At 40.2% G+C, this 24,678-nt stretch overlaps 1 protein-coding gene across 1 annotated transcript in view; it reads left to right on the top strand.

Moving 5' to 3' along the window:
• Arhgef26 (Rho guanine nucleotide exchange factor 26) overlaps positions 1-24,678 on the top strand; it is a 111,529-nt gene that overhangs the window by 28,629 nt on the left and 58,222 nt on the right. The window lies entirely within an intron of this gene.

The raw sequence follows: 24,678 nt of genomic DNA, 5'->3' as shown, positions 1-24,678 counted from the left end.
GTGACATCAATTTTAGGATGTGCTTTGAGCTGGTGATTTAGATGTTGAGCATCTGTGCTTGCTACAGGTCTCAGCAGGGAGCTAGCTCATGCCTCTCCAGCCCTTCTCTTTCCCTGCATGTGCTTCTTTATTTCTTCTGTTGGACGAGGCTGTGACACTTGTCTATTTTAGCAAAAAAAGAAAGAGAGGCTTCAGGCTTTCATCTTCTGTGCAAAATAGTTGGGTAGACTGCTTTTATTGATTTTTATTATTTCACTTTGAGTTTTGTCATGAGAAGTTGATACATCTGTGTAATACATTTTCATACACTCAAAACTTATATTTAACATTTTCCTCCAGGTTTGCTTTTTTCCACTTAAATATTTATAGGTATATACATATGATATCTGACGGATAAATGCCTCAGTGTTTAATAATGAAAACTATTTCCTTATATACCTACACTTTGGTTTATGTTTTTATCCTATTTGATTTTATGTATGTGTAGGTGTGCATGTGTTTTTAAAAGTATTTTAAAATGCTTAATGTCACAAAGGGTTATATGTTAAACATTCCCTTTATGTACTGCTTTCTGGCACCTGAAAAGCAGCTAGAGAAAACATTTCTTCCTTGTGTATCTTTCAAAATCAATTATGATTTATGTAAGGAAATATGATTTTCTCTCTTTTTTATTTTAAATGGTAACATTCTGTGGGAAACTATTTTTCCCCTTAACTATTCACCTAAATTTTACAAGTCATTCCATGTCTGTAATTACAAGTTTCTCTGTTTTAAAAATATTTTTTATGGCAAATCATTTATTGAAGGCACCAGATTATCGATTGGGCAGCAATTTTCAGGGGGCAGAACATGGGGTGATGATCCGTCTCTGATCTGTCAGCTCAGTAAGGACTGCAGATGCTTTTGCTCTAGCCCACCATGCTTTATTTACCGAGTAATGTATGTTTCTATAAGGGAAGTGCACATTTGTCTATTAATGTACCCAGTGAAGCACATATTCTCTTTGCTGATGTTTTTCTGTTTTTAGCCCTAATAATCTCTGGCCATCTTTTTGCTATATAGTACTTCAAGATCCTGGTTATAATTCTTGCTCTATATCAGCTGTTTGCCCCAAGAGCCTTAGTATCTTTTGATGTTCATGAAGAATTCAGGGGGTGCTCATTGCTGGATGGTTTTTTTTTTTTTTGACTTTGAGTAGATAACTGAAAAACAAGTCCAAATTCAAATCTACAGAACAATATATACTCAAAACAGCCTCTAGGTACTCCAAGCTCATCAAAATACATGCATATAAATGTACAGCTTTTATATGTCTGTTAAAACTTCATAAAGCCCCAGCCATCCTGATCTCTCTTTATATGGCTAATTTTTTTTTACTGTTTTTTAAAATATTTATTTGGCGTAAGGGTGCAGTGTGCCATAATGTGTGTGTCAGAGGACAATTTGCAGGAGTTAGTTTTTTTCTTCTATTATTTAAGTTCAGGGAATTGAACCCAGGTTGTCAAAGTCAGTGGCAAAAGCGCCATTAACTGTTGAGCCATCTCACTACCCTCCTCTTAAAAGTTACTGTTTATCTTTGTTTTTAATGTGTGTATGTGTATACATATAAACACACACACACACACACACACACACACACACACACACACCACCTATTGTGTCACTTCCCTTTAGATACCACAAGCATATTCCATACACTTCTGTCAGCCTTTCTTTGTTCACATAATGAGATGGGCTAGAGATTGCTTCCTAGACATTTATAAAGGCAGCCATTCTCATTTCTGGCTGCCTGATTCTCCATTAAGAGTCTGTGTCATGGCTCACTCATGCAGCCCTCTGTTTATGGACATAGGCTTTTTTCAGTCTTACTATTGCGCTTTGTGCATATGCTTTGTTGTGTTTTAGTTATTTTATCTTTGGGAAAATATTTGAGGAGGAATTGCAGTATCAAAGGGTAAGTATGTATGCACTTTTGGAGTGTATTACCAAATTCCCCTCAAAGTATTTGAACCACCTTGCATTGCCACTAAGAACAGACAAGTTCCTGCACCTCCACAGCCTTTCCAGCAGTCTGTCAACAAATCTTTAGATTTTTGTCAATCTGTTAAGCAAGGAGTATTATCTCAATATCATTTTAGCATTTCTCTTAAGACCTTTTTTTTTTTCAATTAAAGCATTCTGGAGCATACTATAGTCCAACTGAAACTAAGTTAATGGTATTTTTCAGCACAGTAAGTAGACTGTTCTAAGTAATGAACATAGGTTATTGACACCTTAGGGTAATAGCAAGGGCATTACTGTGTACTCATGTATTACTCAACAGCCAGGATAAGATGTGAGAAATCCATCACTGTGTGTGGGGGGGTTGTCATTGTGAAAACACCTTAGATTGAGTGTACTTGCATAAACCTAGATGGTATAGCCCACTACATACTTAAATGATAGCATAATGTAGATGATACTGGCTATTTCTCCTAGAGCCATGAACAAAGCAGAATTAAGTAAGCATAGGAAAAAATAAGGCACAGGAAATACACGATACAAGATGCTGCTACCAATGTAACATGGCATATAACTTTATAAGCTTTTAAGGAAAAGGAGTATAATTTCGTGATGAAAGGATAACAAGGATATTTGTGAACCACTGACATAGTTTTATCATTGTCAAATGTTTGTCCGACTCTGCTTTTGTACAGATGGCAGCACCTTAGGATTGTTTATACCAGTGTCACCACAAACATGAGTAAAGCATTGTTCTGTGACCACATGACCACTGTAAAGTGATTAAACACTCAAAATTGTTTAGTTTCATTATATTTTTATGAGGCTACCATCTTATGTGTGGTCTACTGTTGACCAAAAAGTTCTGTGATGCACCGCAGTGCAGTTTTATGGGCAACAAAATTTCTTGAAAGATTGCTGAATTCAGTAATGTGAGTTTAATTGAGTTATAGACTTATAACAGGAATTATTATGTGATCAATTAAAAAATTTTAGAGGAATATTTTAAAATATTATTTTTGTCAATATATTCAGAATTACCTATAATAGACAGTGCTAATGAAGCAGAGTACTGTGGATGCAGCAAAGCCAGGCTTGTTAGCAAGATTGTTCTTTTGTGTAATAAAAGAAGTAGCTGTAGGTGATAGCCTATTTAGTGTAGATTGAAGTCAGAACCTTGTTGACATACAGGTTGTCAGTGTGACATCTGCTACCCTTTGTGGTACCTTAGGCTTCTCTGTTTGCTGATTAAACACCAGCAGGCCCTTCCGTGTGAGATAGCATTATTTGCACACAGGAAGCAAGGACAAAGACCATTCTGATTTTAAGTGTATACATAGGCATCTGTCAGTGGTATGTCTCTGTTAGATTCTCTTCTATGTGACAAATTTTAGTCACCTTTAGTCATTTTAGTCACCTTTACAGAGCTTCCTTTTCTGCTAGGCTAAGGGCTACATCACACTTTAGCCAGTGTCTGCCTTGTAGATGCTGGTATGGTGGGACCAATGGTGGTTGGCAGAACAACCCTAGCATGTATGCTGAGGCACCCCAAAGCCTAACACATCTCTGGAAAGAGGAATGTTTGGGTCACACTAGAGGTCATGGGCCATGGTGAGGTCAAAGGAGAGGGAGAGAGTAGATGAATGACAAGGCTCATGTGGCTGGGTTTCTACTGTTTGCTGAGGAATTTCACACTTAGCATTTGTGTAGTGGGTGAGTGTGCTGGAAAGAACGTGTAGAATGCTGTAGAGAGAAGCAATGTATGATGAGAGATTTGAGGTAGTTTTTGTAACATAATCAACAATGATGGGAATGTGATAAAACAAAGGGGAAGAACTCAAAAGATGTTTAGAATATGGATTCTTGACGACTTGGTAGAAAGAGCAAAGTTTCATTTGCTTCCTGGGTTTCAGCCTGGCTGACTCTGGATGGAAGTTTTATAACACTGGAATTAGTGAGGGAGATAAAGACTTAAACATGAGAATGTGGCATGCACGTGAAGAGAAGGTGTCTTGTTGAAAGAGGAAACAGGCCAGTCTGGTGGCAATGCCAGTCTCAGGATGCAGAGGCAGAAAGATCTCTGTGAGTTTAGTTGAGACCAGCATGGTCTACATAGGGAGAGAGTTCTTAGACAGCCAGAGCTACATAGTGAGACCTGTCCCAAAGAAACAAAAACAAAAAAACAAAAAAAAAAAAAATAAGGAAGAAAGAAGAAAGAAATGAAACAACTAAAGAATTATTTTTGTTTTTGTTTTTCAAGACAGGGTTTCTCTGTGTAATATCTCTGGCTGTCCTGGAACTAACTCTGTAGATCAGGCTGGCCTCACTGAGATCTGTCTGCCTATGCCTCCCAAGTCCTGGGATTATAGGTGTGCACCATCATTGCCCGGCTCTAAAGAGGTCTTGAGTGGGACTGTAGAATTGACTCACAAAGGTGGTTCCTGTCACTATGGGTCAAATAACTTACAAATCTTGTAGCAGTAGTTTTTTGAAGTGGTTGGTGATGATGAACCCATATACCACTAAGGAATTGTAGTTGTGGGTAATCCTGTGAGTTGACATTAGTAGATGGTACCTGGGTACAATTGGTCGTAGTCCTGGACAAATGTGAATGCCCACCTTGAAATTTATAGATGGACTACAAAGAAGATGAATATCAGCATTTTGACCCAGAGACATTTGAGGAGACTGTGGTTGGAATAAGTGAGCTGGGTGGTGTAAGAACTATGTAGTGGATACCACCAACCTTTGATCCTCTGGCCCTGGAGAATTTGCCTCTCAATAGCATCTCTCTGGGTGCTGTGGGCCTGGCAACTGTCTGCTTTCTAAATCTTTGTTAAAAGTCTATATGGAGGGAAAGCTAGCCTCCTGCTGACTCTCCTCCTGTTCTCTCCTAGAAAGGAATACTACCCTATTTTCATAGGATGACTAGAGAAAAGTTTGAAAACTTGTGGCACCAGGATGGCTCTGGGCCAGTCTGTGAAGCATCTTTGGCTCTCAACCCTGGGTCTACTTAACTTGTACCTTAACTGAGTGAACATCTTGCCTTTGTCTCAAATATGTGGAAAGCCTGACTCATGGTCTTTTTCTCTATTAAGGATGTTCTAAAAGCTTGTTTATGAAAAGTTAAATAGAAACATTTGATATATTATTCCATTTAAAAACAAATAGGTTTGTTGTATAAATAGATACACGAATGGCATGTACTTCACCTGTTTCAGTGGTTCTCCTTAATTCTTTTTTTTTTTTTTTTTTGGTTTTTTTGAGACAGGGTTTCTCTGTGTAGCTTTGGAGCCTATCCTGGCACTCGCTCTGGAAACCAGGCTGGCCTCGAATCCACAGAGATGCACCTGCCTCTGCCTCCTGAGTGCTGGGATTAAAGGTGTGCGCCACCAATGCCCGGCTCTCCTTAATTCTTGAGTGTCCATTTAGAATAATGTACATATAATATTGCTGTATTAATAGTAAGTGCTATTGCTTTACATCAACTTGCAATATATCTAATTCTAATTATTTATGAATTTCAAATACTTCACTATTAAAGGTTGACACTGTCATCAAAGGAAATTCACTCATTTGCTGCAAAGTATCAGCCACCCTGTTGTGGTTAGAAAATACGAAGTCTAAACAAAGGCAAATTGTGTTAGAAAGTTTTCTGCAAAATGAAAATTAGATGACTTTGATATTTTATATGTCTATTTTGCCTCCAATTCTGTGCACTCATTTTCAATATTATTTTCTACTACTAGCTATATTGTGTGCTGTTGTTTGCATCCTGTCAAATAGGTAGTGGAAGAGCTTTGCAAGTAGAAAAGCTATTTCTTTTTTCCCATTAAAAAGTGGAAACATCCGGTTTCTTTGGGAAGCATATGAAGCAGAAGCTATGCCTGTCTTCCTTAGAGTACAGTCAGAATGTCCTTCAGTGTGCTTTTGTATCCTGGAGAGGTGATTTTGTTTCTGGCATATAATGAGCAGCTAATCCCAACTCTTTCCATTCCTGCTTTGTGTAGGGAGTAAACTATGACAACAGTAAACACACTAAACAATACTTACCTGATTTGCTTGTCCATTTAAATCAGGTTATATTAAAATTAATACATCAAGGGACAGTAAATACTATCTTAAGTACACACGCCTTATGAAATTGCTTAATAGTACCAAAAATTGCATTTTGTTTAAATATTGGCACATCCTATGTGTACTCCAAAATATGTTTTCTAGTTGGTGTTAAAATTCTAAACATTAGTACATTAACCAAATAACAGCAAATCTCCCAAAGTCTTTAATGGCATTAATATTAACACTTCCCCCCTTTTATCTGATTTAAACAGCTAACTTCTAAAAGAAAAGCATATTAAATGTAAGTAGGCCAGAATACAGAACTCTTTAGATCATGAGACCTGTTTAGTTTTTGCTCTGAAGTGTTGGCAACTCTGGAGTTTCTTGTTAGCAAATGTTCTTTCTTCACTCAACATGTAATATAATTAACAGAGACTCTTTGGAAAGGGAATCCATTGCTCTACTTGCCTTTATTAAACAGATAAGCGGTGTCTTTTTTCTACTTCTCTAAAACCAACTTCTTCAGCTGACACTTCACAGGCAGAAACACAGAAACCACTCTCTGTGACCTTTATCGGCATTGTCTCCACCTGGAGACAGGTGCCCAACGAGTCTATTCGAAATTCTCTGCAAGTCTCTCACACAAATGTGTGAAGTGACAATACAAGAAATAGGTAGTCATCTCAAGAAGAAAAATAAAGGCTACTGATGTCCCATGGATGCAGTTCTTCTAGTTAAGAATGCAGAAAGCGGTGGGTCTGTAAAGCTGAGCAGCAAGTGCTGCTAGGTGGGTGTGGGTAACTGGAAACACATACTTATTCTGAAATCCTGGTGAAGACGATGTGAACCATCAAATGGCAAATTCATTGGGATGGGCATCAGCAGTGGTATTTTGGGCCTAGAAAACCCAAGCTGGGTGCTCAGTAACTATTTCAGGCAACTCAAAAAGTTTGCATTGAAATTGGCAGTAAAAGAAGCCAAGAAATAGATCTGGAGGCGAGCATCCTTACCCGTGGAGGTATCTGAAATATGTCTTGATTTTACTTTTCCGGATTAAAATATTCTCTATTAATTGCCTCTGCCAGCATTGGTCAAGAACAAGGTTTAAGAGTGGGCTTAAACTAGAGTCATCTGAACGAGAGAACCTCAACTGAGGAACTGCCTCCGTAAGATTGGCCTGTGAGCATATCTGTGAGACATTTTCTTGATTAATAATCTATAGGGGAGGGCCCAGCCCACTGTGGTCAGGGCCACCCTGTGTCAGGGTTGTATAAAAAAAAGCAGTCCGAGTCATCCAGAAAGCATGGCGTCTGCTTCAGCTCTTGCCCACAGATTCCTGCCCCGATTTCTCTAAGAGATGGACTGTGATATGGATGTGTAAGCCAATAAACCCTTTCCTTCTCCAAGTTGGTGTGGTCACTGTTTTATCATAGCAACAGAGATGTGAACCTAGGAGACTGGTGATGGGTCACAGCATATTACCATACCATTTTAGCCATCTTCTTTATACTGTAATCATACAGAATATATTAGCTAGGACTTAGTTGGCAACTAAAACCTGGTGTTTTCCATGTAAATGGTAAGGTCTCCATACCAGTGTTTGGCAAAGGCCCTGGCATGCTCCGGCTACCAGCTGGGCAGTTCCTATTACGTTTATGCAGGTATCTGGGGCTAAACACTCCCATTCATCTTTATGCATTGCCTGAATAAGCCCATGAGTTCTGAGTTGTCACCTAGAGATTTTAAGTTCAGATAAAGTTCCCAGTTGGAGCATACTACACTGTTAGCAAGTTAGTTTCCCTGTGACCAACATTAAACTAAAGTAGAAATCTATGGAAAAAGAAACAATGACTGGGTTTTAGTTGCATTATTTCATCTGCCTTCCATTTGCAGCTGTGGATTTTGAACCATTTCATGATTTTTTTTTCTTTCTGTAACTGTGCCAGTTGTGAGTAAAACAAGCAAGACCACCCAGCTTTTTTTTTTTTTTTTTTTTTTTTTTTTTGGCAACAGAAAAGATCTTAATGTAAACTCAATGATCTAGCCAAGTTAAATCTAGCACTTGGTTTAAGCACAAGAAGGATGGTTGACAAGTGAAGTTGCAAAGGCAAGCTGTTGTGAGTGTTCTAGTTGTTTGCTTCTGACTTTTGTGTACTCATCATAAGCATCACAGTGTGAATATTCCATCTGACTTGATCCTTTCAGGATGCTATCAAGTACCATCTATCATTTTCTGTTTCCAAGTAAAGATATTGAGCCCAAGCTAATTATGTGAATCTACTTAAACTCATTGCTTAAGTTTGGTTAAAGTAAGTGAGGTTTTTTGTTCTTCAAATGTGTTTGCCTTAGACAACCTATCAAAAATACACATGTATAGCAGGCTAGCCGAGTGGTGGTTGTGGTACATGCCTTTAACCCTACCACTTGGGAGTCAGAAACAGGTGAATCTCTGAGTTCAAGGTCAGTCTGGTCTACAGAGCAAGTTCTAGGACAGCCAGGGGTACATAGAGAAAACCTAAAAAAAAAATAAATAAATAAAAAATAAATAAAAAAATAATAAACAAAACCCTGTCTCTAAAAACCAAAGAGATTTTAGTGTAAAAAACTAAATTTCAATTTAGGGTTCTAGGGAACACACACACACACTGAAAATGACTCTGATTTGCTCGTTTCAGTATGCATCATCCAATGGAGAATTATAAGTGCTTTTCTTACATCTGAATGACTTTAACCTCTTCTGATATGTAGACCTTACAAGCCAAGGCATTGTGTGCTCTATGACTTGCTGTTTTCATTACCCTGTTATGTCCTCATTGCCACTGTAAGCAAGGGCGGTTGTTCAGAGTCTTTACTCTAAGCTGTCCCTGAATGTGTGTCCCCCCACCCCCATTGCAGTACTATGGTACAATCTGAAAATAAGCAAATAGATCGTACAAGTGTCTGACAGTTTACAAATCGCCAAATTAAAAAGGCATCTCAATAGCTTATGTTAAATTTCTTCAACTACTTCAGTGAGTTGAGGAAGAAAAGAAAAATGTATGTTTGGAAAGTGGTGACTTAACTCAGACTTATAATTTTCAGATACTCAGTATGAAAAATATATTTCCAAAAGTTTGAAAGCCTCCCAGGATTTAAGTAAATGGATTCTTTAACTCTTAAGTGGTAATGTAAATATTGAGCAATCTGTGGTCAGATTTTTATTTTAAGTTTTTAAGATCTCAACTTTGTGTAAAAACCTGTGAAAATATGATTTCCCTTAAAAATGTAAAAATTCATTTTCTGATTCTAGGAAGAGAGATGAATAATATCTTAAGTATCAACTCAGCGTATTATTACCATTCTGTACAATTTTCAGGGTCTGAATTAAATCACTGTATGTGTAGGAGAGTATTCTGAGTGGCATTGGATATGGTTCTTAACAGAGCCTTTATCTTCACAGTGTTTTCTTTGGATTTCTAAAAGGTTTTGGGAAATGACTTGGGCTTCCAAAAAAACTTTGTGGAAAGATTCCATGGAAATGTCAAGATTGGCTGAGATTGACCCTGTCACTTGTGGGGATTCAGACAAAGGTCTCCTTGTAACTAGCAAACTGCCTTTGTATTGGGAGTTCATTGGAATGTCTTTTCTCCAGAGGAGACCCATCTGGAGAACCAGAACAGGAACAATAGCAGTGTTTGTGCTCGCCTGTGGACATGGCCCTTCACATACTCGCTTCTCATGCTTTGCATCGTGTTTGCCATTTAATGTACATTTACTTATAGAGACACAGGTCCGCACTTGTGTGCTTATGTGGAGGCATTAAAGAATACACTGGAAGTCGCCTTCCAGGTTGTCCTCAACTATCCATCTCACAAGTAGAAATTTCACCTGACTCCATTTTATTAGAAAAAAACAAACAAACAAAAAACAAAACCAGAAGTTATCCCAGCACTAAATTACTTTCTTAGATGTCTGTAGCATTAACTTAAAGGTCGTTTACAGGAGTAATTTTTTTAAGCTCCCTGTCACAGGTTTACCTGCCATGGCCTTAACTCTGAAGCAACTGTACTTCGGGGAAGGTTTGTTTTAAGAGGCTCTCCTTCTGAGGGAATGATTGGTTTGCCTTGGCTGTGTCCATGCCACCCCAGGATTTGAACCTTTCCACTCTATTCCTTTACCTTTTCCTGCTTTCCTGTCCAGTATCTAGTTTACTTCTATAGAATTCCATCTGTGATCAGAATGGAGTTTTTGGACCAGGTGATTTCCATTTGCAAACTCTTACTGCGTGTGCTCAAAGATGATTAGTAGTCCATAAGGCTAAGATTTCTTTATTCAGATAAACACCAGCCCAAACGCAAGCCAGAGCATGCCCAGAGGCTGCAAGCTAGTGTGGCCAGAGAGAAGGGGCATCCACATGTTTGTGGCCTCTGAAGAATTATCTCCAGCGTCATCTTTGACCTCCCCTGACCATGCCCTCATGGGCGTGGTCAGGCACACCTGTAGGGGCTTCTAGGAGGCGGGGCTACAGTGTCTCCTTACAAACTATCTTTGAAAAATATTATTATTAAGACTCAAAACTCTCTTGCCCAGCGATGGTGATGCATACCTTTCATTCCAGCACTTGGGAGGCAGAGGCAGGTAGATTTCTGTAAGTTCAAGGCCAGCCTCATCTATAGTACTAGTTCTAGGACAGCCAGCACTACACAGAGAGACCCTGTCTCAAAAAAAAAAAAATCAAAAAACAAAACAAAACAATACAAAAAAGATTCAAAACTCTCTCCCCTTACAAGCTGTTGAGCAAAACATATGAAGGAAATCCCTTTTTTTTTCCTGTATTCTTTAGGAATGTATAGTGGAGAAACACTTCCCTTTGCCTGTTTTATTTCAGCTTTCCAGGCATTAACTAATTCCCAACTTTGAAGACTGGCTTTTGTCGATTGTATTTCTTTTCCTGATAATGGAGCAAGGAATGTCAATCTCATCACTGAGTTGGTCACTTGCCCTCTGCCTGTCAGCTGCTGAGTGAGCCCTCCCTCAGCCAGAGATGATGTTTATCAGACAACCATAGGATCAAAAGCCGTTGCTTTTAGGTCTTTTCTGAAGCAACATTATCACCAGGTGTCACTGGAGAATTCCAGCCGGTTCCTGCCTTTCCTCGGCTGTTAGTTCTTCAGTGGTATATGGTTCAGACAGTGAGCCTCACAGAGATGGGGTATGCAAACTTTACCTAAGGCTCGTGTGTGTCTCATATTAGGGTCTGAAAGTGGTGAGAGCTTCGGGGATGTCTTGAAAAATATAGCTATATGTATCACTATAATATGTTTAGAATTTGGAACAGATGAGCTTGATCCAGTAAATAATCTCCTAATGTAGTGCTTCTCAGCCTTCCCAATGCTGTGATACTTTAATACAGTTTCTCTCATTGTGGTGAGCCCCCCACTATAAAATTATTTCTTTACTATGTCATAACTGTCATTTTGCTACTGTTATGAATTGTAATGTAAATATTTGATATGCAGGATACCTGATATGTGACCCCTGTGAAAGTGTTGTTCGATCCCCAAAGGGGTCTCAACTCATAAGCTGAGAACCACTTTCCTAATAGGAGATATCTCTGAAAGTTATTTTCTGAGAGTGAACTTCAGATTTCTAAAGAGCAGGTGGAAAGAGGCCTTTATAGGCAAGTCAGAGGGCTTCACACCTTCTTTGAGGAAAATGTAGCATGATGTTTTGATAATTTTAGTTAATGGGCTTCTTTAAAAAGGCCTGGCATTGCCTTGCAGGCAAAGTCTGAATCCCTGAATGCAGGCACCACCCAGCACTGTTTTTGACCCCGCTGTGGTGTCTGCATTCCCCTCTGTAGCCGTGTATCCCTCCTCAGAGGCTGGCCCAGCATTTGCCCATCTGGAAGAAGTTACTCTCTTTTACAACTCCAGGAACAGTGGTTTAGAGGATCTGCCTTGGACCACTCAAAATGATAATTGGTATACATGAAAAATTCAAGTTTTAGCAAGGCTATCCAATGAAAAATAAGTCCCTAATAAAGCAACCTTAGTTATAATTTCCAGAGGTCCACACAGGCAGAGAGTTTATGCCAGTGACTTTTCTTTTGGTCTATCAAATAGCCAGGGTTTTAAATGAAAAATAACCCTGCATTTCTTTTCCTCCCTTCCTCTACTCTCCTCTGCTGGCACTTTTCCTATATTCTTCTCTTTAGGAACTTAAAAAAATATTTATTATTTGTGTGTATATGAGAGAGGGAGGGAGGAGACAGAGAGAGAGAGAGAGAGAGAGAGAGAGAGAGAGAGAGAGAGAGAGAGAGAGAGAGAGAGAACGCCATGGTGCATATCTGAATGTCAGAGGACAGACAACAGTTCTCTGTTCTCTCCTCCAGCTTTCCATGGGTTCAGAGGGATTGAACTTAGGTCATCAGGCCTGTGTAGTTGCTGGCACGGGCTTTTACCCACTGAGCCATCTCACTGGCCCCACTTTAGGAACTTGTAATAAATGGCAATACATTGGTAATAATCATTTCTGTAAGTATATGACTTTTTTAAGCATTATATCTTTTTCTTTTATAACATAGTTAGGCTATGAGTTTTTTCTTAAAAATTATCTGTTGATAATTCTAGGCCCTAGAAATATAAAAGTAAACATAGTAGACAAAATTCCCATTCTTGTGACTTGGGAACATAAGCATAGAACAGATGCTAGAGAAACAGCTCTCAAACTGGGAGCTTCCCCTGGTGCAGGAAACCATGAAGTGATCGTCCTTACCTCATAATGACCTTCCTGCCTTTGTTACTCATGAGATTGACCTCATAAGGTCTTTACCTATCTATAAATACTGTACTCTTCACAGGTTGCTAATTGTTTATATTTAAAAATACCTTTATTAAAATTGGACAGCTGATATGTGGAATAAAGCTTACTTAATAAACCAGCATTTCTATGTTGCAAATAAATTATTTAGCTACAATATGAAGATACATTATTTAAGATGGGTATAATGGTGCACACCTATAATCCCAGCACTCGGGAGGCAAAGGTAGGCAGATCTGAGTTTGAGGGCAGCCTGGTCTACAGAGAGAGGTCCAGGACAGCCAAGGCTACACAGAGAAACCCTGTCTTGAGAAACCAAATGTGTGTGTGGGGGGTGTGGGTGTGCGCACATATATATTATTTAATGAATACCCAAGCCAGAGTCATGCCATAGTTCAAAATACTAAACATATGTCTAGTTTGAATGCATAGTTTTTCAAGTATTTCCCTGTCTCTGGAGGGTTTATACATTTTGAGGGTTTGGTAACAGGGAATTGATACAATTTAAGGAACAGGCATCTGGCTTATGCAGGCTCACTAAAATCTCCTTTTACATCATGTCCTCAGGGAATGCTTAGTTTTGTTAAAGTTTCTTCAAGTCAAGATTTCACTGTAGTTTTAAAATACCCAGTTAACTTATTTGAAATTGGAAATGTAAATAGCAAAGTCAGCCAACCGTATGTGCAGCAGATCACTAGTTTGACAAAGGCACCACTCACTGCTGTTAGTTTAGTTCTCATAATAAATCACATGGCACACCTGAGTTCATTTTATTTTTACCTCGCTTTGTGCGTAACTTTTTCCATGCACACAGTCCCAGCTTTTTGAAGTTGAACAAGACAGCACTCTGCCCATATTAACAATTTCCCATTGTTGTGACAAAAGACAACTTAAGAGGACAGCTTTATTGTAGCTGGTTTGAAGGCATAGTCTGTCGTGGCTAGGAAGACTTTCATGGCTGCAGGAGTACATGGCTGAGGGCCCTCACATCTGGGTGGACCAGGGAGCAGAAAGAGATGAATGGTGGCCCTTGGCTGGCTTTCTCCTCTTTTTTTTTTTTTTTTTTCTTTTAATTCAGTTGAAGTCCCCAGCTCATGAAACAGTGCTGTTCATGTTCAGGGCGGATTGCCTCTCCTAGGTTAAACCTCTCTAAGAACACTTTCACAGACACACTTTTGGATGAACCCCACGAATGACCAATCATGCTGGTAGTCAAAATCAACCACCTGCTATCATACCCTTAACTGTGGTCCTTCTGGTGAGTTGCTGGCATGTTTGTTGCATATTTATGTTTCAGTTGTGATTTCTGTCACGTAAAATGGTCTCAGAGCAGCAGGCCAGAGTGCTGTCAAGTGTGTAGTATTCCATAGCAGCAAGACTGTGGTACACCCTTAGAGGAAATGTTCACATTTGATAAATTTTCACGTGTTTTAAGTTGCATTTTTAATGCTATTGGCATGAGATGAATGCCAACAAATCACCATATTTACATAATTATAACTATAGTTACAGCTGCATTGGTGTTATCTTATATTAAAGGATCAGATAATTTGTGTGTCTCTCTACATACATATATTATAAGCTGTGTTAAAATACGTTAAACAAGGTTGCATATTGATTATTTGATGAAAATACTGTGACTAGAGGCTTCTGGAAGCTTGACTCAGGTTTCTACTCGTAGCTTAGTTCAGTAGTCAATGTTCATAGCAACTTTGTAGAGCATAAGTACTGTGAATATTAAGAACCAGCTACAACTGTAAAACAAGAAATATCCAGCTCTATGCTAGTACTATTCTTTCATTATATCCTAGGGCAAAATAGGAAAAAAAAAACTTAGTTTAGATGTAATGAAAAGTAAAACTATACCCTAGTAGTGAAGTAATTCAGTACTGTTAAAATCTCTCATTGCTTTTTAGATGCTTGTTTTTAAACATTATAAAGACTGACAATTAGAATGTTGACAGCGGTGTCCTACTAGCTTAGCTTGGTGGCTAAATATGCCATGGGTCTGCCCAGTTCCAGTCTCCGCTACACCACCTGTGTGTGCTGTGTAGCTGGCTTAGGACATGATACCTGGCTTCTTCATGCCTCGGCTGGTATTCACGTTCTAATGTGAAGTTAAGGGAGATGAAAGCAAAACCAACCTTTTCAGGTTTTGTGATAATTAGTGCCTGGAAATCAGCCAGCTAAGCAAGGCCTTTGTCCATACCAATTTTCACATATATTCTGAAGCCAAAACTAACATTGGAGAAATTGTTATTATAGCATAGTTTACATATCAGAATATAGTGTGTTCAGCCAGGTGCTATTAATGTCTTTTCATATTTAAAGAAAATTTATCACCAAGGTTTCGTGGTCTCTTTGCCACATTCCCTTGAAGATTGATTATGTTGCTGCCTTGGAGTTTTGCCAGAATGATATAAATAATTGGACTTAGCTTCTGCTATAGTTTATTCTGGCTCAGATCATGAATATACACTGACAAGATTTTTCTCCTGATAACAGTTCATCAAGATCACATTAAGATTATGAAGAAATGGCCAGGCACACTTTTTCTTTCATTGACCCCCATTTGTAATTGAACAGTAAATGTCCCCAATTAATTAAACTGCAAACAGTGCAATCAATTACTGAAAATTGCAAACTTCAAAGCCTTTCTAATGAGGGACAAATATCTTACAAGTATACATCTGTCAAAATGTGATGATAATTGCAGTAATTAATTCTTGCTCACAATAAAAATAACACTTTAAACATTAGTGAAAGCTTAAAAGTCGTTGCTCTCATTTATGTTAATAGGAGAAACCCTTCAGGTGCAGGATAGATTGGTTGACATAGATTAATTTTTTCCGATGAACAAGATGTTGTTTTTCTTCATAACTAAACAGAAACCAGAAGTTGCAAATAGGCATCTCTTTCTTTTCCAACACAGAACTGGTGCTTACAGGTTCCTGCCAGGCAGAAGTAAAAGCCTAGTGAGTTCCTAACAACTAAACTTGATTCTAAATGGGAGGAATTGAAATAGATTCCCATAATCGTTTTGGTTTCAATGACAGTTCTTCACTAGCATGCCTTACATGCCTAGGCATTTGTTGATACTATGTCTGCTGCCATTTCTGTAGGCCAATGAAGGTTATACTGGGCTCGGTTCTTTTTAATTTATGTTTTCAAATCTCACCATCACCTGTGGAGGAGATATCTCTTTAGCAGATGGGAAGCAGAGGTCAGAGTACCAGTTCCCAAGGTTTAAGGCCAGCACTCAGACCCACATCTAGGTAGCTTTCTATGGGGAGACAGAGCCAGCCAGCTGCTCTCGTGGCTGAGGGAAGTTATGGGTGTGAGATGGTGCTGAATGGCAAGTGATCTCCACATAGTGGGCTATGAGTTCAGCCTTCACCATCCTTGCCATGGTGGCCTCAATGTTGCTATATATCCTAACATTTCAGGAAAACTGAGAAATCTGGATGTGTAGGTGCATTCTTAATTTTAACTTTGGGAGATCAACAGTCAAGTCTGCCTGCATACTCCTAGAGTCCTTCTGCCATGGGTTACTAGGCTGCTGCATACTGTGTTGGTTTACGTTAGCCAGATAAGTGGGTAAAGCCTGTGCCAGTGTTTGGGGTAATACTCTTAAAGGTCCCCCAGAACTCTCTGCTCAGCTTCAGCCAGAGGTGGCAAGGGTGGGGGTGGGATATGTATTAAAGTATTAGGGTGAGTGCTGCCATCTGCCATCAGGATTTAGAGAAGTTAGGCACAAATACTTCCTTTGTCTTTATTTTTTTTTCTTTTGTTTTTTTGACAGAGAGTTTCTCTGTGTAACAACCCTAATTGGCCTGGAACTCACAGATATCTGCCTGCCTCTGCCTTCCAAGTGCTGGGACTAAAGGTGTGTACCACCACTGCCCAGCACATAAATATTTAATTTGAGGCATTAGCAAAATATATAATTTGAGACACAGCAATACAGCTGTATGATTTTAATGATAAAATATCCTTATCTTCCTTCATTGCCCCTCTCTGATCAAGTGGGATAGAGAACTTTGAGTAATATTTCTCAGGAAGATTTTTTTAATACATATGGTAGAGTAGTTAATGTATCTGGTATACATATATGCATCCATATGTGTGTATACCCACATCCACCCTTTTTCTGCTTGTAATTGAGTTGGCCTGTTAGAAACATAAGATAATTATAAAATACTGAAATTAATGGCTTAGAAAACACATGTTTGAAACCATGGGTGTGGAGTTGCTACATGAGTGTAGTCTCAGTACTCAAGAGGCCAACGCAGGAAGACCTTCAGTTCCAGGTTGAAGCAGAAGGCAAAAACCCTGTCTCATCAAACAAATAAATACACAAATTAAAAAAAATCCCTTGTGTAAACACTGAAAAAAGAAAGATGAAAATAAAGAGACCCTTTTCATATTGAATCCCCAGGTCCTCAACGGGGTCGTTCTTTTTTGTCTTTTAAAACACGGAGTTCACCACTCTGTGTCATAGAGTGGAGGTAAAGTTCAGGTTTTGAAAGTCTGTAGATACTGAGTGCTTCATGGTAGACCTCTGCCTCTGTGCCTGGGTTTAAGCAATGCTGAGGGGGATATCTCTATGGTCGGAACTAGAGTTTGGATGCTGGGTAGGACAGGCAGAAGCTATTGCTGGAAAGAAGCAGGCATTTTGCTCCCCCTTCCCTTTTTTAAACCTAAAACACGAATATTTCATGGGTCAGAGTGATAGCTCGGTGATTAAAAGCACTTGCTATTTTTCCAGAGGACCCAAGGAGTTTGATTCCCAGCAACCACATGGTGACTCACACCCCTCTGTGACTCCAGTTCCAGGGTAATCTGTTGCACTCTCCCGGTCTCTGATGCACTCTGCACAGCATGTACACGGTACACAGACGTACACAAAGGCAAAACACCCATACACATAAAATAAGTCAATTAAAAAGAAAAAGCTTAATATTATCATTGACTTCCCACAGAAAAGAAATTTCCTTCTTTTATGTTTCTCCCATAAACCTTTAAACTAGCTTTAATAAAATATTCTTCAAGGAATTATTTTATACAAACCTGGAGATTTGTAAAAAGAAAGCAACCTTTATGAATTACATTTTACAAAATCTGAAGTCCTAGTTAAGACAGCTGCTTTTCATTGCTCCGGTATAGCCCAGATGAGGAGACTGTTCTCTACAGTTGAACAAGGCTTTTGTTTCTCTGCTTCTAGGCCCACAGAAACATATTCACATGCGTTCACATTTGTTTTACCTTATCCTGTTTTATCTGTGAAAGAGACCGGTTTCTTTCTTTCTTTTTTTTTATTTTTTATTTTTTGGCCTAGCTCTAATGGACTCCAAGGAAAGCACTTACAAATGATACTGTTAACAGTAAGATATGTAAACATCCACATGGAAAATAAAACACTATACAAGGTGTACTTATCAGGTATAGTAGTAGAGACTTGTTAGTTGAAGTTCATGCTGGCTTTGTTAACACAAGTACTAAGGAGTTTTCAGAATCTTATGCTTGAGAGAAGGAAGAGCTGCCAGCAACTGCAGCCTTAACACATGCTAGCAGGTACTGAATCTTACCATCCAGCTACCCAGCCATGCTCCCTGCCCCTTCCCTCACACAGAAGTACCTACTTCCATACTCTAGGAGTCCTTCAGGACTCCCAGGAAATTCCTCCCAAGGAAATGACAAGTAGGTGGTTTCTTTGATCTTTCTCCAGTTCTTATTATTAGCTGAGGCCAGCTCTGCTCCAGTGGCAGAGAGTGAGAGTGGAAAGTGCACTGGGACTATGTTTTGGTGGAGCAGGGACCAAATGCAATGTGTGTGTGTGTGTGTGTGTGTGTGTGTGTGTGTGTGTGTGTGTGTGTGTGTATGTGTATGTGTATGTGTATGTTTGTGCACGTGCACCCATGCAAACGTGCTGAAATCCAGACACGCTTTTTTTCGGTTTATTAACATTAAGATGTGAGTTGTAGAAACATTATTGAAACAGGAGAATGGCAAACTGGTTACAAGCTGCAAATGATTGCCTTGCTCTGGACCAGGCCCTTTGTATCTTTGTGAATGATACAGCCATGGTGATCTGCTATGGCCCTCCTTCATATCCTTATGAAGGTAGGACTCCATGATGACTTTGGGAGATCTAGGTGTTTAGACTGGGCTAAGTAAAGTGGCTAAGAGGGCTGAGTAGGAAGGAAGGCAGTTAAGGTTTGTGTCCACAGGTCTCACTGGATGGTTTGTGGTTAGAAACTGGTAGTTAGGAATTTGTTTGGGAAACATGGGTCATCCTGTTGTTCAGAGGAGAAAGAAGGTGTTGACTACAGAGAAGATTTTAGAAGGCAAGGTTTCAATAGAACTTGGAAAGTGGGTCAGAGCAGGTTAGGAGCATTGTGCAAAGAACCTGTCAGAAAATCAGTGTGCTTTGGAACTAGAGTTTAACTAAAAAAGTAAGAGAAGGAAAGGGTTATGTATACAACAAAGTTCAAACAAAGATGACGTTCGGTTTTTATGACTTATAAAATGAGGTCAGGAAGCAGGAAATACGTATTTAAGAGTATCCATCCTATAGACATCTCTAATGGAGGAGGTAAGCTACTTTGCAGTTCAAAAACTCACCATGGTTGAAGAAAGTTAAAACTTGCCAGGGTCTTGGTTATGCTCGAATACTTTATAAAACTGGTATACGAAAGGGATTTTCTGACCATTTTAACACTTCTAGACTATGTTTCATTCACTTAAGCCATCAGGAAGCTGGTGAGAAGGTATGGAAGCAAACTTCCCCAACTTTCTATAAATGCAGCTGGTTCTCCTGACACTGGTATCCAGTGGGGTGGTTGAGCTGAAGACTGATGGCTGTTTCTTAGGTTGAAGGGCTGTGCTTGCTGGAATGAGGCTGGCTTCTGTGAGGACATACAGTCTCCAGTTCTCGGGTGTGACAACGCTTTTGGCTGACTTCCCCACAAACATGCTTGACATTCCCAAATATCTCAGCATTGTCGACGTGTGGAATGGCTTCAGATTGCATCCCATGAGCTTAAAGACTCTTTCATGTCTGCTAGTCTGGGTGTCAGAGAAGGCAAACAACTGGGTTTGGGCCTCCTGACCCTGCCTCAGGCAGCACAGCTCTCTTTCATTGTGTGTCATGGAACTTTGTGAGAGTTGGTTGCAAGGAGATGAAACACATTATATGTGCCATCTGGGCAGCAGAAAGGAGCTCTCTGTATATGAACAGATTTAGCTGACTTCAGTTCTTATCCCTCTTTGCATTTCCTTGTCCCCTTGACTAAAGTGCTCACTCTGCTGAGAGAGTAATTGATGTACTATACAAATATCCTATTTCAGTTACATAACTCACTATTTTCTGTTGTATTCACAAATTGTGCAGCTGTCACAATCACTATTACCTTGTTTCATTTCTTACAAACGGATACTATATAGCTGAGGCTGACCTTGAACTCATGATCCCCCTGCCTTTTCCTCCGCCAGCAAATCCTATTGGCGTGTGCCAACACAACTGGCACCAGGATAGCCAAAACAACCCTGTACCATAAAAGAACTTCTAGAGGCATCACCATCCCTGACTTCAAGCTCTACTATAGAGCTATAGTAATGAAAACAGCTTGGTATTTACACAAAAACAGACAGGTAGACCAATGGAATCAAATTGAAAACCCTGATATTAACCCACATACCTACGAACACCTGACTTTTGAGGAAAAAAGCCAAAACTATACAATTGAAAAAAAGAAAGCATCTTCAACAAATAGTGCTGCCATAACTGGATGTTGGCATGTAGAAGACTGCAGATAGATCCATATCTATCACCATGCACAAAACCTAAGTCAAAATGGATCAAAGACCTCAACATAAATCCAGCCACACTGAACCTCTTAGAAGAGAAAGTGGGAAGTGCCCTTGAATGAAATGGCATGGGAGACAGCTTCCTGAACATAATGCCAGTAGCACAGACACTGAGATGGACAATTAATAAATGAGACCTCCTGAAACTGAGAAGCTTCTGTAAGGCAAAAGACACAGTCAACAATACAAACGGCAGCCCACAGAATAGGAAAAGATCTTCACCAATATACAAAGAATTCAAGAAGCTAGTTACCAAAACACCAAATAATTCAATTAAAAAGTGGGGTATAGAATTAAACAAAGAATTCTAAATAGAGGGATCCAAAATGGTTGAAAGACAGTTAAGAAATTGCTCAACATCTTTAGCCATCAGGGAAATGCAAATGAGAACAACTCTGAGATACCATCTTACTCCTGTCAGAATGGCTAAAATCAAAAACACCAATGACAGTTTATGCTGGAGAGGATGTGGAGAAAGGGGAACACTCCTCCATGGCTAGTGGAAGTGCAAACTTATATAGCCACTTTGGAAGTCAGTATGGCAATTCCTCAGGAAACCGGGAATCAGTCTACCTCAGGATCCAGCAATTCCATTCTTAGGCATATACCCAAAAGAAGCACATTCATACAATAAGGACATCTGTTCAACTATGTTCATAGCAGCGTTGCTTGTAATGGCCAGAACCTGGAAGCAACCTAGATGCTCCTCATCCAAAGAATGGATACAGAAAATGTACAATGAAATCTTGAAACCTGCAGGCAAGTGGATGGAACTAGAAGAAACTATCCTAAGTGAGGTAACCTAGTCACAGAAAGAGAAACATGGTATGTACTCACTCATATATGGATATTAAACATAGAACAAAGGGTTACCAGCCTATAATCCACACCTCCAGAGAAGCTAGGAAACAAGGAGCACCATGAGAGAGACATACATGGTCCCCTGGTGAAGAGGAAAGGCACAAGAGCCCCTAAACAAATTGGGAGCAGGGAGGAGGGGGGAAGGGAGGTGGGAGAAAAAGGAGGGGAGAAGAGGAGCGGGAAGGAGAACATGACGGATCAGGAAAATTGAGTCCGGGGAAGAGTAGAGGAGAGCAAGAAAAGAGACACAGCAACATAGGGAGCCATTATAGGGAATTGTATGGAGATCCACAAGCATGACCCCAACTAGGAACCTAAGCAATAATGGAGAGGCTACCTTAAATGCCCTTCCCCTATAATGAGAATGATGACTACCTTAAATGCCATCTTAGAGCCTTCATCCAGTAGCTGATGGAAGCAGAAGCAGAAGCAGAGATCTGCAGGTAAGCACTGAGCTGAAATCCTGGGATCCAGTTTCAGAGAGGGAGGAGTGAGAACAAAGGGGTCAAGACCATGCTGGGGAAAACTGCACAGAATCAGCTGACCTGAGCAATTGGGAACTTATGGACCCCAGTCTGACAGCTGGGGAACCAACATACTACTAAACCAGGCCCCCTGAATGTGGGTGTCAGCTAGGAGGACTGGGTAGTCTATGGGACCTCTGGCTGTGGAACCAGGATGTATCCCTAACTCATGAACAGAGTTTGAGAGCCCATACCCCTCTTAGCCTAGATACATGGGGGAGGGCCTAGGACCTGCCCCAAATGACTTGACAGATTTTGGTGATCCCTCATGGAAGGCCTCACCCTCCCTGGGGAATGTATGGGGAATGGGATGGGGGGGTCGGTGGGTGCAGGGGAGGATGGGAGGAAGAGAGAACTGGGATTGATATGTAAAATATGATTTATTCTAATTTAAATAAAATTTATTTCAAAAAAATGGATGCTGCATTCACTAACATGCATTTTCCACTTGTCCTAAACTTCTGGATTCTGGCTTTTTTTCTGTTTGGGTATTTCACATTAGTGAAGCCACACAATTGTGGCGCTCTGTGATGAGGTTCATCTACTAACACAATGTCTTCAAAGTCAGCCATGATGTGCATATTCCAGTATTTCATTTTTCTGGGGGGGGGGAGGTGTTTCAAGACAGTGTTTCTCTGTGTAGCCTTAGCTGTCCTGGAACTAGCTCTTGTAGATCAGGCTGGGCTCAAACTCAGAGATCCGCCTGCCTCTGCCTCCCAAGTGCTGGGATAAAGGTGTGCACCACGACTGCCTGGCTCCAGTACTTCATTTTTTACTGCTGATAATTGTGGCATATTTTACTTACCCATTCACATTCCTGGGTATTGCGCTGTTTCTCCTGCTAGTGTAAACTTGCTGCTCTGAACATTTGTGTGTAAGTGTTTGCATTTCAAGTTTTTGTGAGTCTTAGGTCCATTCCTCAGAGTGGAATTCCTTGGACTCATGGAAACTCTAATGTGTTGGGGTACTCCCTCTTTCAGTGTGCACCATTTGGATGCTGGTGACTGGTCTGCTTGGTTTCTCCTTTGCACCTTGCCCAGCCCAGCATCCTGTCCTTGACTCTGCTGCTAATACAGTTATCATAGAGAAACATCAGACACCTTGGTGGTCCTATTACTTAAGAAAAGAGCTGAAGCTGTTAATAATAATACTTGAGTACAGTCTAGGCCCAGGCTGCACTCATAATTTATCTTCTGGTTATTTACTGGGCTGCATAGTTAGATGTTAGATGCTAACATTTCTTTATGTTACATACTTTAAATTTTTTCAAATGCTTCAAAAACCATACATTTAGTAACACCTACAAAAATTGAATATTTTACTGATGCAACAAATGTGGCAGGCAAGGTTAAAAGTGGTTGTACTGGCTGGCAAGCCTTGACATCCACCATCACATTCCTGGACAGAACACCTGTGTGCCCTTGTCTTTCCATATGCTATCACCTCCCCTCTCCCATCCTTCTTGGAGGTCTCTTAAAGTGGTATACATCCTTTAGTGAGTGTCATAGAACATGGAAGAGAAAGTTTTCGGCTCTACTATTGCCTCGGTACCTGTAGCAGGGCTCTGAGGAAGTATGAGAGAAAGGGCTCACCTCCTACAGTCAGGGAGTATAGGGGAGGGTGTCCGTATATTATTCCATTTATTTAGATCCTTTTGATATTTTTCCATTTTTTTGGTTGTGAGCCTAGCCTTTAACGGCTGAGCCATCTCTCCAGCCCGATATTTTTCCATTTTTAATTTAAATTAGGAACAAGATTGTTTTACATGTCAATCCCATTTTCTCCTCCCTCTCCTCCTCCCATGCCCCCCACTAACACCCTACCTATCCCATGCCCTTTCTGCTCCCCGGGGAGGGTGAAGCCTTCCATGGGGGATCTTTAGAGTCTGTCATATCTTTGGGATAGGGCCTAGACCCTCCCCTGTGTGTCTACACTGAAGGAGTATCCCTCTATGTGGAATGGGCTCCCAAAGTCCATTCCTATGCTAGGGATAAGTACTGATCTACTACAAGAGGCCCCATGGATTTCCGAGGCCTCCTCACTGACACCCACGTTCATAGGGTCTGGATCAGTCCCATGCTGGTTTCCCAGCTATCAGTCTGGGGACGATGATCTCCCCCTTCTTCAGGTCAGCTCTTTCTGTGGGTTTCACCTTGACCCCTTTGCTCATCACTCCTTTCTCTCTGCAACTGGCGTCCAGTTCAGTTCAGTGTTTAGCTGTGGGTGTCTGCTTCTACTTCCACCAGCTGTTGGATGAAGACTTTAGGACTCTTTTCTTGCTCTCCTCAATTCTTCCCCTGACTAAATCTTCCTGCTCTCTCATGTCCTCCTCTCCCCTCCTCTTCTCCCCTTCTCTTTCTTCTAGCTCCCTCTCCCCTCTCCCCATGCTCCCAAATTGCTCAGGAGATTTCATCCCTTTCCCCTTCTCTAGGAAACCATGTATGTCTCTCTTAGTGTCCTCCTTGTTTCCTAGCTTCTCTGGCGGTGTGAATTGTAGGCTTGTAATCCTTTGCTCTATGTTTAAAATCCACATATGAGTGAGTACATACCCTGTTTGTCATTT

The sequence above is a fragment of the Cricetulus griseus genome (genome assembly GCF_003668045.3).
Source record: "Cricetulus griseus strain 17A/GY chromosome 1 unlocalized genomic scaffold, alternate assembly CriGri-PICRH-1.0 chr1_0, whole genome shotgun sequence".
NCBI classification, from domain to species: Eukaryota; Metazoa; Chordata; class Mammalia; order Rodentia; family Cricetidae; genus Cricetulus; species Cricetulus griseus.
This window is presented reverse-complemented; position numbering and strand designations above follow the sequence as displayed.